We start from the raw sequence: 13414 nt of genomic DNA, 5'->3' as shown, positions 1-13414 counted from the left end.
CAGCGTTTTTAGATCTTGCTTTAGGATTCGAACTTGAGCAGTATTCTTGTTCCAGGCAAACTCCCTGCAGGCTATTCCTGAGACAATGGGTACTTTATTTTCTGAGAAGACCTGAAGTTTGTGCTGGGAGATCTAACCGCTTTGTAGCTATACTTAACCTGCGGAAGTAGATACAGGTAGATACGATCGTGCAGCTCTGCCAGGTTCTGAGAGCAGCTTTGACAAACCACAGCAGTGGCCCCAAATGCCATTATAGAAATTATAACGAAAGGACCAATGGTTCAACTAAAATCTTGAGGTCTGTGCATGAGCCTATTTTTTTCCCCCAGTTTTATTGCCATGTTATTGACAGGACTGCCTATTTCGATTTGCAGTATTTGATTCTCTAAAACTTCAGTCCTGGCTAATATATCTGTCCCAGAGATTCCTAGGTTCCCAGTGGGGAGCAGCGCTGGGGGACATCTAGGTCCCCAGCAAACACGTGAATTGGACTATATTTTAAAAGCACAAACTCAGTATCTTTAGAGCTTCATCTAAGATTCTGACTTGAAAGCAAACACTCTCTACGATGGCACAGTGAACAAGCAAAGGTTGTAAGGGGCTGTGAAAGAAATACTTCTTGGGTATAGAGAACTTCCACGGAATCAGAAAGCATATTCATAATGGATTCAACTGCAGGAACTTAATATGTGGATGTGTATTTTAACTACTGCTTTTATCATCTCCCCTAAAAAATTAATTCTTCCGTAAAATTCTCTTGCCAGCTTTGTTTGGAATACTCTTCCTTTAGTTTTCTGTGTAACATGATTTGTAGCCCATATCAGTAACCCAGATATCCCCAGCTAGGTCACGTATGTTTCGTTCTCACCTTTGATTGAGGTCCACTGATACCTGCATGGATATCATATCCCTTGCTACTTCTTGATAGCCTATGCCATTAATAATTAAATTTAATGATCAATGACTTCCTATAAAGTAAAAGTACGCTGGTATTATGAACATATTATGGCCATCTTGAAATATCTAGTTCTTTTATGATCGGGAACGATAGAAAATATCCCCCCTTTCTGTCACATTGAACAAAAACTTCATCTACGGCCATGTCACCCTGAATAAGCCAGATCCCATCTGATCTTGGAAGCTAAGCAGGGTCGGGCCTGGTTAGTACTTGGATGGGAGACCACCTAGGAAGACCAGGTGCTGTAGGCTAAATAAATAAATAAAGACTTCCTGTGATTCTCACAAGATTTGAGAATAAATATTATTTAATTACATATTTACTAATTAGACTCTTCCTTTCATTCTAAAAAATAGAAGTGCACCCCCCCCAAAAAACATGCTTTGTACTTTCTAAAAGACCGCTGATGCCAGAAGAGATTAAAAATGCAGTTACTGTAGTAGTGACTATTATTTTATTCACTTTACAAGTTGCTAAACACTCCCTCAATAACTATTAGTTGGTTTCCCTAAAGCAACATTCCATGTGTCAAGAACAGGCAGTTCAAGTGTACAGAGGCAAGATCTGTAACAAAGCGGAATTTCTGTAATGTACAAAACATTTCACTCCTCTCAGGTACCAGAATCACAGAAGACGCCAGTAAGAGAGGGATGAGGGAGCAGGTGGGAGGCTCACCTGTTTGTGGACTAGCATGGAATGCTGTAATTCCTGACCTTGTTTCTACAAATTTTATCAGAGTCATGCTCTGCAGTGTGTGACTTCGAACTTCTGCTGCTTTACAAGGCCAGTGTCTTTTCAACCAAATCCTTAGACTCAATCTATTGGTGTGTTCGTCTAATAAATTTTTTTTGTAATGATTTCTCATTGGATTATTGCTTGTTCTCTAATTAGCAAAGCTCTTAACTAATTTTATAATTATCAGAGGTTGTCTCTAGGCCCCCCTCCCCCCACCAGCTAGCATTCACGAATAGAGCCTATTTATACCCTAACACTACTTTCTCATGCCATCCTTTTCAGACCACGGCTAAACATACACGTTGTGGCTACACTGGTAGCCAATATATACAAAGACACATTTAGGGCCACTTCAAAGCAAAAGCAAAGCAACTTTACAGAATTTTTATTAGTGGCTACAAATTAAATCATTACCTACCTACCTTTCTAGAGTATTAACTCCTAGACTTATTTTACGAGTTCTTAATAGCCCACAAAGAGCCTAGTAGATTACTTTTCAGACTTGGGCCATCCACTATTCATAGATTTCTGATGTTAAAAGGTGGACATTTTAGACTCCCAGTTGAAACCGTGTAGCCAAGGAGCCTTATATATGAGGAAATAGAGGGCGTTTCTAGTATTGAGAGACCCCCAGCCATTTTGTGGGTGCAGATCAATTGAGTGTATTTGCCTTTTCAGAAATAACCTGTAAGGACCTATCTAACTAGCTTTTAAAGTTATGAGTAGGCTAACATAAGAAATTCTTCAATAAATGCTAAGCACACTAAAAACGTGATTCCACTTTAAGGTCAGTTGAAGGGAAGCGTGTAAGAGTCTAAGAAGAAATGGGAAGACGCAGACTTAGGGAAAGAAAGTGTACCCCTTCCTCCTTCCAGGGGGAGGAAAACTCAGAAGGACCTGGCCTGTGGAGACCGAAGGAGAGCGAAGTGAGGCTCAGAGACACCCATTAGGGTCTCTGCTGGGGTCTAGTGAGCGAAAGCCACTCTCGCTACTTCTAACCCTTGCTGGTTCTCTTGGGCTGTGGTTTTGGGGGACTACGGGTGAGGCCTCTGGTCTCTGAGTGGCCTGGTTCAGAGCCATTTCCACCTCTCTGTCAAAATGGAACTTGGCAATTTCCCCATCTCTTTGGTCCTCAGTGTTCTCACCACAGTGCCTAGCTCAGAGAAGAGTACAGGAGAATTTATGTGGAACGCACTTAGCTTAGTACCTGGCACAGGGAAAGGAGATTTCATTCCAGCTGAAGCTGGGAAGAATATGATGCTGTACTGTACCTGGCCCAACCATCTTATTTACAAAATTTTTATTGCTGTTTAATAAACATGCAGAAAACTGAATGTATGAGCTGTAAAAACGTTGGTGGGTTTTCACGAACAGAACACCTTTATAATCAGCACCCAGAGCAAGAAACAAAATGTCACGAGCGCTCAGAACCCCCTTGTATCTCCTTCCAATAATTATCTCTCCAAAGGTACCCACTGTCCTGACTTCTAACAGCATACTTTAGCTGTGCTTATTTTTCTCCTTTAATTATGAAACTTGAATCCTATGTTATGTACTCTCTGTGTCTGGCTTCCTTGGCTCAATATTATTTGTGAGTGTCATCCACGTTGCTGTAGATATAGTAGTTGTAGATTATTCCTGCCTATTATTGTTGGTGTGTTATTGTACACACGTGCCACAACTTATTTATCCATTCTACTGCTGCTGGGTAGTTGAATACTTTTGGGCCATTTTGATTAAACAGTTTTATACTTATCTTTCCGTAAATCTGTTTCCACTGTGGTTACTGGGTATGCACATGTTTACCTTTTGTAGATGGGCTGATTGGTTTTCCGGTGTGGTTGTAGCAATTTACATTCCTACCTGCAATGAATGAGAGCTCCAGGTGTTCCATGTACTCCCAACACTTAGGATTGACCAGCTTTTCCATCCCAATGATTCCGGAAGGTATGTAGTAATATCGCATTGCGGTTTTAATTTTCATTTCCTGATGGGCAGTGATGTTGACTGCCTCTCCACATGCCCATTGGCCACTTGGGTTTCCATTTCGATGAAGTAAGTATCTTGTCAGATCTTCTGCTCACTGATTAACCCCCTCACTTACCAGTAAAATAAACTGAGTCTTAGAGAGGCACGACTTGCCCACAGTAACCCATATTACCTAAGAAACCTCACTCAGTGAGGTTATATGAGTTGTCCAAGGTCACACAGCTAGGAAGAAAGGAGCAGAGCCTGAAACCTGAGCCTAACCACTCCAGGGTGATTTAAATTGTACATGGGGCTGCCGTCACGTGAGAGATTTGATTAGGAATAGTTTCAAATGACTGAGAGCTGTTGGGGCATTTTGTAGTTACAGGTAAAGCATTAGTATTGGAAAGAAAGGGTATTTCATTGTTTCTCCTCCCTCCTTCCCTCTCCTCCTTTTCTCCTGCCATAAAGAGTACTCATTCTATACCACAACTGTTTTTGAGTGATGGGATTTATTCAGGCAAAGGGGGTCCCAGGTGCAGGGAAGATAGGACCATAGTAGTTTGTGGAACTAAGAGGAGGATGGTCCTCTCTCTACCATTTACTAGCTTTGCAATCTTAGGCAGGTTTCCTAAATTTTCTTAGTCTCTGAGAGGCACATAGTGTGTTTTTGGTAAATGTTAAAGTTCTTATTGCCAAATTATAAATTGTCATACTTAGGTGACCCCAAGGTTTGGAACTGGGCCCCAAGTGGGGACAGTATTTTAAATAAACCATCCTCCTAGGCAGCTTCTGGTCACGCAGTGGTCCCCCGCAAGATTCCCTCCCCGCAGTGTGTCCCCACCCCCTACAAAGAGCACTGGGGCAGGAGATGACAGTCTACACAAAGGATCCTAGCGGACAATCATGCAAAATGACTTAAAAAAAAAAATCTATTCCCTGCTCGTGCCCCATTCTCTCATGTGTATTTTTTTTTCCATACATTTACAAAAGGGACCGATGTTCTCTTTAATTCTAAATAACCTGCAGATCTTAAGGTAGGCGGGGCTGGATCTGGGGGAAATTTAGACAACTCTTGGAAGTCCATACTCATGAGGTCTAAAGTGATCACAAATGTGCAGGAAGGTTTTAAAACAACTGTTAAAAAACAATTTACTCCTTTAAAAAAATTCCATTCTTCCACTAATACACTTTTCTAAGGGGGTCTAGTTTCGCACAGCAGGCTTTTTTTGGGTACATCGTCATGCCTGACTAAGTCACTCTAAGGTCCCAGAAATTCAGATACTTAATTCTGATTAACCGACTCTTTGACCCTTAAAAACTCCATTTATCTTCAAGCAAGATTTTGATAAAAACTTTTTAAAGACCAAAATTCAAGCTGATCTCTAATTTGAAATTAGCTTTCTTCCAAAAAAGTCTATTTGGTAATATTACAAATGGCAACTATTCTGGAGACATCACAAAGACACCATGCGTGTCTTGTGTGATAAATTCACAAGCGACTTAATAAAAATAATTTGCAGATGAACTATACTTCTAAATCTTTTTTAAAAAAGAGAATTTTTTTCTTAATTGTAGAAAATACACACATTATAACATTTACCATTATACCCATTATAAGTGTCTGATTTAGTGGCAGTATGTAATTCACAATATGGTGCAACCGTCGCCTCTGTCTAGTTCCAGAACTTTTTTATGACCTCAAGCAGAAACCTTGTATCCATTAACCAGTTACTATCCATGCTTCTCATGTGTTTATGAAGAATAAACCTATGGAATTCCATCTGCCAGCTGATTTCTAATTTTTCTTTCAACTCTACAAGGCAAAAATACTATTTTTCAATGACGGCTTCATGAAAGGACAGATATTTTGTCCTTTCTCTCTCTGGACACTTAATATTCAGCAGCCGCACCTGTGGAAGCAACTGGTCCCTTGATGCAGGTGCTAGTTTCTGAAGCTGTAGCAGAGCATATAATCCCGTTTGGCTTGCTGCATGTCAGGCGCTGTGTCCAGGAGTGCAACGGTGAGCAAGACAGACAAATCCCTGCCCTCCAGTGCTTCCACGTATCCAGTGCGGTGGATTTTCAGCTCTTTCGATTTCATAGCTTTCAGAATAAAAAATAGTGAGCCTGCAGCCCCAATACATAAACTTGTTTAAATTGCAGACATACACTACAGTGCTAACAGATTATTTACTTTGCGAAATAAAAAAATACATATTTAAAAGGGTAAGATTATAAAATCTAAATAGAGTTTCTAACATTTTCTTCCTGCACAATCCTATCTCATCTTATACCTCCTTCCCACTTTTTGGCAGACAGGTTCATCCTTGACATATGGCTTTTCTGCAGGTACTTTTGCAGGTGAGGCCTCACCATACCACTGAGCACCTATACATCGTGTCGTGTCATTGTCTGCTCCTTTCATCCGGGAGAGGCTTTCCTCTCTCTCTCTCTCTCTCTCTCTCTCTCTCTCTCTCTCTCTCTCTCTGTCTCTGGTAATTCATCCATATATTTTGTGGATCTTTGATCTCCGACATTGAAATATGTTAGTATTCAAGCAACTGCTGTTAAATGATTGAAATATGTTTTCATTTCTTCATTAATTTTATTTTATTCTTTGGTGTTTGGGAGTAGTCCTGTTTTTCCACAATTTTTTCAGAAGTTTGAATAACAAACTTTACTGAATTTGAAATGATTTGAAAGGAAATCTCACATTAATAAAAAAGGTTGTTCATAACTTTTGCATAGCCATTGGAATAATTTTTTTCTTTCCAGTCATCACAGATGGATAAAAGCAATAAAAATGAACTACTTAGAAAAATGCTCGTGCACTTGGAAGTCACAAAAATGGATGATTTCTCTAAGCTTTCTAACACCTCGATGTCTGCACAATGTCATTGCAGAGACCGGCACCAGTCCCTGGACCACACACTGAGTAGCTTGATTTACTCTTCTCTGAGCCCTGAAATTGGATGTCTCAGCCTTGGAATTGAAAATGTTGGCCAGCTTTTTCCACTCAGCAATCCCCATATCTCGGAATTTGACCTGCAGATGTTCCTTCATGAAATGTCAGAAACAAGGTTATCTGTTTTGACATCACCATACAAAAGGCTGGAAGTACTCCAGTATCTAGCAACACAGAGCTATTAATGATATAAACAAAGGAAGAAGGCAACCTCTCCTGTTGACACAGAGAAAGCACCAGGGCAGAGGGAGCAGCAAGGTACAAAGAGTGCTTACGACCTGCTATAACAGGTGTTATAAAGTGGAGAAAATAACGACATGTATTTGTATTTGCTTCTATTTGCAAGAAAAATCATTGGAGGAATACACAACATCTGTCCAGGGTCGCCCATGGTGGGCCACGTGGGCTGCATGGGGCTGGGGCAGGAGTAGTCTTCTCAAGATCTGCTTTTTAATTTGCTTTGATTTGTTAATGAAGCAATTTTATTAACTGCTTACAAAACAAAAAGAAGTTACTTGGGGGAGAAAATATCAGAGAAGAAAGTAGCTCTACAGAGTTATCAAGAAAAAAAGAAGGAAGAGAGGAAGGAAAATAAAGAGCTAGATACTCTATGTAATTTGAAGGTTTTCAAAGTTCCTTCCAGTATCAAAGTTCTTTCTAGTTGGAAATTAAAGAGAGAATTGAAACTGTTTCCGATAATCTGCCAGATGGGGAACTGGGCTATCCCCCTGGATTTATTTCAAGCTTCCTTTAGAAAATTAACACACATGAGAAGCTGTTACCAAAGCTTGTTTATCGACCTGAAAAAGGCCAGCTCGGAGTAGCATTCCTAACATGCCATTGGGCCCAGCGGGCTTTCCAACCTCCAAGTAGCAACACAGAGAACTCTCTGGTGGCTGTGTGTAGGGCCTGAGCAGGAACGGCTTCTGAGCTATCTGAGCGCCACTACCTAAGAGCAAAAAAAGGTTGCCTTTTCTAAATAAAGTATTGTTGCCTTGTTTAATTGACAATTTCTTAGCTTTCTAAGTGTAATATATGCTTTATTTAGATTTCAGTAAGAATCTGCAGAAGAGGGAAGGTTCAAGTTTGGGCGATGATCATGTGGACTTGCAAAAGAAACTTCACTCATACTGTGAAATAAAAGTAATAACACCACTCATGTTTTGAGCTGCTGGGTGGCTTAGAAGTAGCTGGTTGTTTTAGAGCAGGCGTCCCCAACCCCAGGAGTGGCTGGTAGTCAAAGATGGGTAAGGACTTCTTGGAAACTGGACAACCTAAGACAGGGCATGTATGATGGAATACATGTTCCAATGACGGGTAAGCTCCATGTTTCGCAGGAAGCCACCTAAGACAGGCACAGTCTACTATAAAGTAAAAAAGGGGGAATTGTAGGGAGCTAAAGCTCCCCAAATGCAAAGGAGTGCATGGATTATCTTGGGAGGCCTGCTTGCATATAAAAGGGAAAAAGCTGGTTCTGAGGAATTCCAGGAGGAAGAAGATTAAGATTAGAAACAAGAAGTACAAAGGGAGTTTCGATTGTACCTTGATCTTCAAGATGTTACTTTAACTATGTTATCTTGGGATACACAAAGGAACAGAATATGTATAAAAAGGAGTCTAAGAAATAAACTCGGAGAGACAGTTGTGAGATCTGTTCTCCCTCCTGCACCCTGTCTGTCTTCTCTTTTTTCTCAGTCCCCGCTCCCCCATTCAGGAACCTGGTTTGACTTGGTCGGCTGGTTTCCCGACACCCAGGGCCACACAGCAGTAAGTGAGCCCTGAGTGGCAGGCAAGCCAGCCAGTGAAGCTTCATCTGTATTTGCAGGCCCTCTAGCATCACCGCCTCAGCTCCACCTCAGATCATCAGGCATCAAATTCACCTAGTAGCACTGGTGCCAAACAGATTGGGGACCGCTGTTTCAGAGTATCACACCTCTGGGTGATTCTCAGGATAATTTATTTTACGAGACAGGTAAGTGAGCTGTAGGATCTCGGATTACCAAGCCAAGGGGTGGTGGAGTCAGGATTGACTTCTGGATCAACACTGAAGCCTATCCTCAGCTGCTATACGTCTGGATTCCAGGTGCCCTGGAGCCAGCTAAGGCATTTGTTAATCTGACAAGTTAGACTCACACCTCTGGAGGAATGAGCTGCAATTTATTCAATCTGTGGACTCTTGGAGCTCCGCATGGTGCTTTGTGAACTAGGAAGCATGGCATAAATAGTTCAAAATTGAATTGAAAATAAGAAGACTAATGTAGTGGACGTCTTCTGCTGCTTCAATCTGTGTTTAAATTAATTCAGATGTCGGAAAACAAAAGTAAAGTGGTTTAATCAATGGAATAAATCAAACATGAGGTGGCAGGGAAGAGTATAATTCCCATCCCTCTCTCCCAATTTAAGGATTTAATTCATCTTTATCACTAAAATCCTTTTGGGAGAGAATCCAGGTCTAAAGAAAATAAGACCATATACTATTAAGGATGTGACAGCCACAAATGCAGAGCATACTGGTGACTTGAATACCAGAACTGGCATTGCTGTCTGTGACTCGACTTTCCAAAATGATAAATAACGTGTGTTAAAATTCTGAGCAAAACAAACTGTCTTCCACAAAGATAAAATGGTTTATAGTTACCATATTACATTTATTAAATAGCATTTAATTTTGAAATTAAAAAATCTTAAAACCAATTTATTTAAGTCAATAATTTCAGGAGAAAACCTTATTTTATTATTATTATTATTATTATTATTATTATTATTATTATCACTACTACTACTACGATAGTTCAACAAAACAGTCAGAATTAAAGTTCTCCAAAGAAAAGTAATCAGTTATCCACGTTTTGGCACTCAGAGATAGTCTTTGTGGAATCAATTAGAAAAAAAATCATTGCAAAATACACTGAGCTTTTTGTACTTGAGTAGATAAGGATGTAAATATTTAACTAGTACTTGAGGCTTCTCTTATTTTATTTTTAAATGAATGAGCAATATAAATATTTTCCAAATAAATGCTGCTGTTAACTCACTACTCAAATTTTTGTCGAATAATTTAACTCTTTTTGTTCTTAGTTGAAATTCTTTCTGCTGAACAAGTATCTCAAACTCAAGACATGACGGGTGGAACACCTGGCTTCTTCGCTGCCCCATCGCCGATGTTGTAAGACTAGCTGGGACCCTTTACCTCGGAGCCTTGGATTTCCCTGTCTTTAAAAGTGTTGGATTAGGTCTTTAAAGCTCTTCAGCTCTAAACTCTATTAAACACTTACATCTCTAATCCGTATGTTCAAAGTAACATTATTATATTTCAATATGAGAATTAGCTGATTTTTCAGCTCCACAAGGCTTCTCTCTTTAAATATTTCCGATTGAGTTGATTTCAATAGACTTCTCTTCTAGCTGTGCGAGCCCGATAGGCCTGGTTTGCCTCTATCTTTCTTCTGGTATTTTCTGTTCTCTTTCCCTAAACAGCCTTCCAGACACACAATGTCTTCCATTCATAGTCATCAACCCCCAAGATAATCTCAGAGGCTCCCTTTCTGGACCCAGCTCTGTTCCAGATCTCATGTGTCAAGCTTAGATTTGGTCCATCCCCTTCTCCCCAGCACACAACTTTATAAACTTATCATGCCCAGATGACATTCTGTCCGCACTTAGACAAGTAGCAAGGTGTTAATGGTTTGAGGTATGCTCTTTCCTTCAACCCAAGCTTCTGGGGCTTTAATCTGAATTGTTTCTATTCTAGGAGTGGGAGGGCTTTGGGCCACCTGGGGTTTGGGAACCCCAGGATCATCCTCTTATAATGGCCACTTCCTTTGCCTCTAATTCCTGCCTAGGAGGACAAAGATAAGTAGTGACAAGTGTAGAATAATAATTCCTGTTAAAAGCAACAAGTTGATGGGTTCTGGGAGGCTGTAAGAATCTTGCAAGACAGGTTCTACCTTCGAGAACTTACAGCTTGGTTGGGAAGAATAAGATATAGATAGGGCTAGGGCTCTAGAGTAGGTTGAACAATGGCTGTGGGCAGTACTATGACAAATGGACAGGTAGTGCTATGTGGCCTGGGGAGCCAGGGAGGGTGTCATGTGGGGAAGGAAGGACAGGAGCTGTAGCTAGAGTTCTTAGGTGGAATTCAGATACCAAGGAGAGGAAAGTACTGGCAGGCATATCTTCCTATCGAAACCAATATTTTAACTGAAAAATTTCCGAATCTCTGCCTATCGTCCTCATTTTAGATTTAAGCCTAGAACTTTTATCAACTATTCCTCTCCAGCTCCTGTCACTGTTTTGCTCGACTTGCTCTGGCCAGATTCCCGCCATCTTGCACTTAAAAGAGGTTTACTCTCCTCCAGATACAAATGCCTGTCCTACCTCAGTGCCATACCAGAAGGAGGCACGAGTTGTATATGTTGCCGAGTCTCTTGTTGGAAGACTTCTTTCTAGAGTGAACATAATCTTGCCAGGGAGAGAAGAATTTCTCCTGCTGGGTAACAATCACCAAACACTTATTTTCTAAGCCTCATTACTAGACTTCTTCCTTGACTGTCAGCCTGGATTTTCCTTTTTAATCATTTCCAGCCCAAGTGTATGTAGGCTACACTAGTTACAAATAACAAGTTGGACAATTAAGGAACAAATAAAAGGCAAAATGCCCACACAACCCATAAAATGTTTTCCTGGTCACTGAATAGTTGAGAGTTGCCTGTGTAAGAAAATCAAGAATGCTTTCCCTTTTTTTGTTTGCAGTTAGTTGCAGCTTCTTTAGATGGTCGAAGTTGTAAGATTTCAAATCACACGTGTTGAAGGAGCATTTACTTCCTGAACTTCTCCCTCCTCGCTAAAGAGGCTCCCATTCTCTTGCCTGGTATGAGACCCTTGGCAGCATCAGCCACATAGATGCTCAAGAGACATGTCAAGTGAACTAAAGAAATTAATTTAGGTGTTGGATATCTGCTATGGGATTAATATACGAAAGAAGCATGAGAACTACACAAATTGACTAAGTATATCAAACCAGGTTGTATTCAGAGTCTGCTCTGTGCTGCTAGACACGGGAACTTGGCTGATTTGCATACGCCAGACCACAGGGAACCTACAGGAAGATTCCCACTGAGATTACTATGGACTACTTTCCCAGGGCTCTGAAGCTGCATACCCGTCCTGGGAAAGGAAAACATTTAAATCGAATTCCTTGGGCACTCCGGGTCTCTCTCATTCTGTATTTGAGAGGAGACCAAGTCTCTGTCTGTGGAGCCTTATTCCCTCTCTAACAAACTTTCCTTTTGTCTCTAACTCTGGCTTGTGCTTGAATTCTTTCCTGTGCAGAGTCAAGGAGCCTCCCCAAGTGGGGACTCAAATCCTACACTGGGATCAGTCCTTCTATCTTCCCGTTTTATGGTTCCTATATAGTTAATGACTGGAATCTGAGAATTTTGGAGGCTCAAAAATCTTTGTAATGTATGTTCTGTCCTTATGTTTCCAGACTGTACAAATAAAATACATACAAATGGAACAGCTCTGTCTCTTGGTTGAAAACAAGCTGTTTTCAAGTCTAGGTCTCCAAGGCCAAGTTAAGCTGAAAAACAATAAAATATTATCATGTAGAGAAACATGATAGAGAAACAATAAAATATTATCATGCTCTCTGTACTGTTGCATTTTTCTGATAATAGGGAAGATATAAAACCCAGACATGCTCAGCAGTTTCTTGCATATAAAAGCATATTTGTTAAGGAGTAACTTATTTGTGGGTCCAAAGGCATTCCAGCCTGTGACATGACTCAGAATCTTGGATCGTGCCCCCTTTATGAACTCAGAAGCACCTGCTCCTTCTTTTAAAGGCATAATCAGGGAATTCCTGGACTTTGTAAGAGTTCCAAGAACTGGGCTTGCCTTTACACACCTGCTCAGGTTTGTAGAATAGGAACATGAAAAAATAATTTTTCTTTTGAAGAATGAGCTAACTTGCAAGAACTCAATCATACTGTATTCAAGGTAGTGGAAGGATAGCAAATAAAATTTAAAAAAAAGAAAGAAAAGAAAAAAAAAAGGCAAAGTCCTACCCTCAGTGAGCTCCAGAGAGGGGGTGGCCATAACGATTGGAGTAAGTACCCTTGGTCTAGGGCAGATGGAGCCAAGGAGGACTGAATTCCTTTTTGAGAACTTGCTCTGGACATCTGCAGACCTGGGCTCTGCTGTTTTACGGCTCTGCCTCTGTGCCCACATCATACAGACTTGACTTTCTGCTCAGCTGGTTATGTGTGTTGAGTGTTTTCCATTTGTCCTCCAACCCCATTTCCTCTCTGCCTTGTGTCCCAGGAGGCTGACCTGCAGAATCTGCCTCTCTGGTTTTCTAATGGGTTTCGTCCATGGATAACCCTAGCAGGAGTTTAGAGGTTGGAATCCTCATCACCCTAGCTCCCTTCTGGCAGAGTCACTTATGATCACCACCCAGGCACATGGCCTCTCCTTTCTCTCTCTCTTTGGGTTCTGGAACACTATCCCTTTAGGCCTAGGGTTGACAATCTCCCCCTCTCCCCAAGGGCTCTAGGTTACTTTTCTACTCTTTATGGTTTACTTGTCCGCATTTAAATAATTTCTTTAACAAGCAGAACTCAAATTTACATTTTGGAGTGTACCATCTGTTTCCCGGTGGGACCCTGACTGATCATGTGGGTCTAATGGAACACGGTGCGGAGTTCAATCCTCTGTCCCTGTTGCTGTCCGCTACTGCCTTCTGAGAAGTGTGGTGGCACACAGGGCTGGGTTGTCCTTCACCT

At 40.9% G+C, this 13414-nt stretch overlaps 1 pseudogene; it reads left to right on the top strand.

Moving 5' to 3' along the window:
* The first annotated feature begins 1090 nt into the window (after positions 1 to 1090).
* On the top strand, positions 1091 to 1209 carry LOC111743324 (annotated as a pseudogene).
* The last annotated feature ends 12205 nt before the right edge of the window (positions 1210 to 13414 follow it).

The sequence above is a fragment of the Pteropus vampyrus genome, unplaced genomic scaffold (assembly GCF_000151845.1).
Source record: "Pteropus vampyrus isolate Shadow unplaced genomic scaffold, Pvam_2.0 Scaffold111, whole genome shotgun sequence".
Taxonomy (NCBI): domain Eukaryota; kingdom Metazoa; phylum Chordata; class Mammalia; order Chiroptera; family Pteropodidae; genus Pteropus; species Pteropus vampyrus.
The sequence above is the reverse complement of the archived record's forward strand: the minus strand, read 5'-3'. Positions and strand labels throughout refer to the sequence as shown.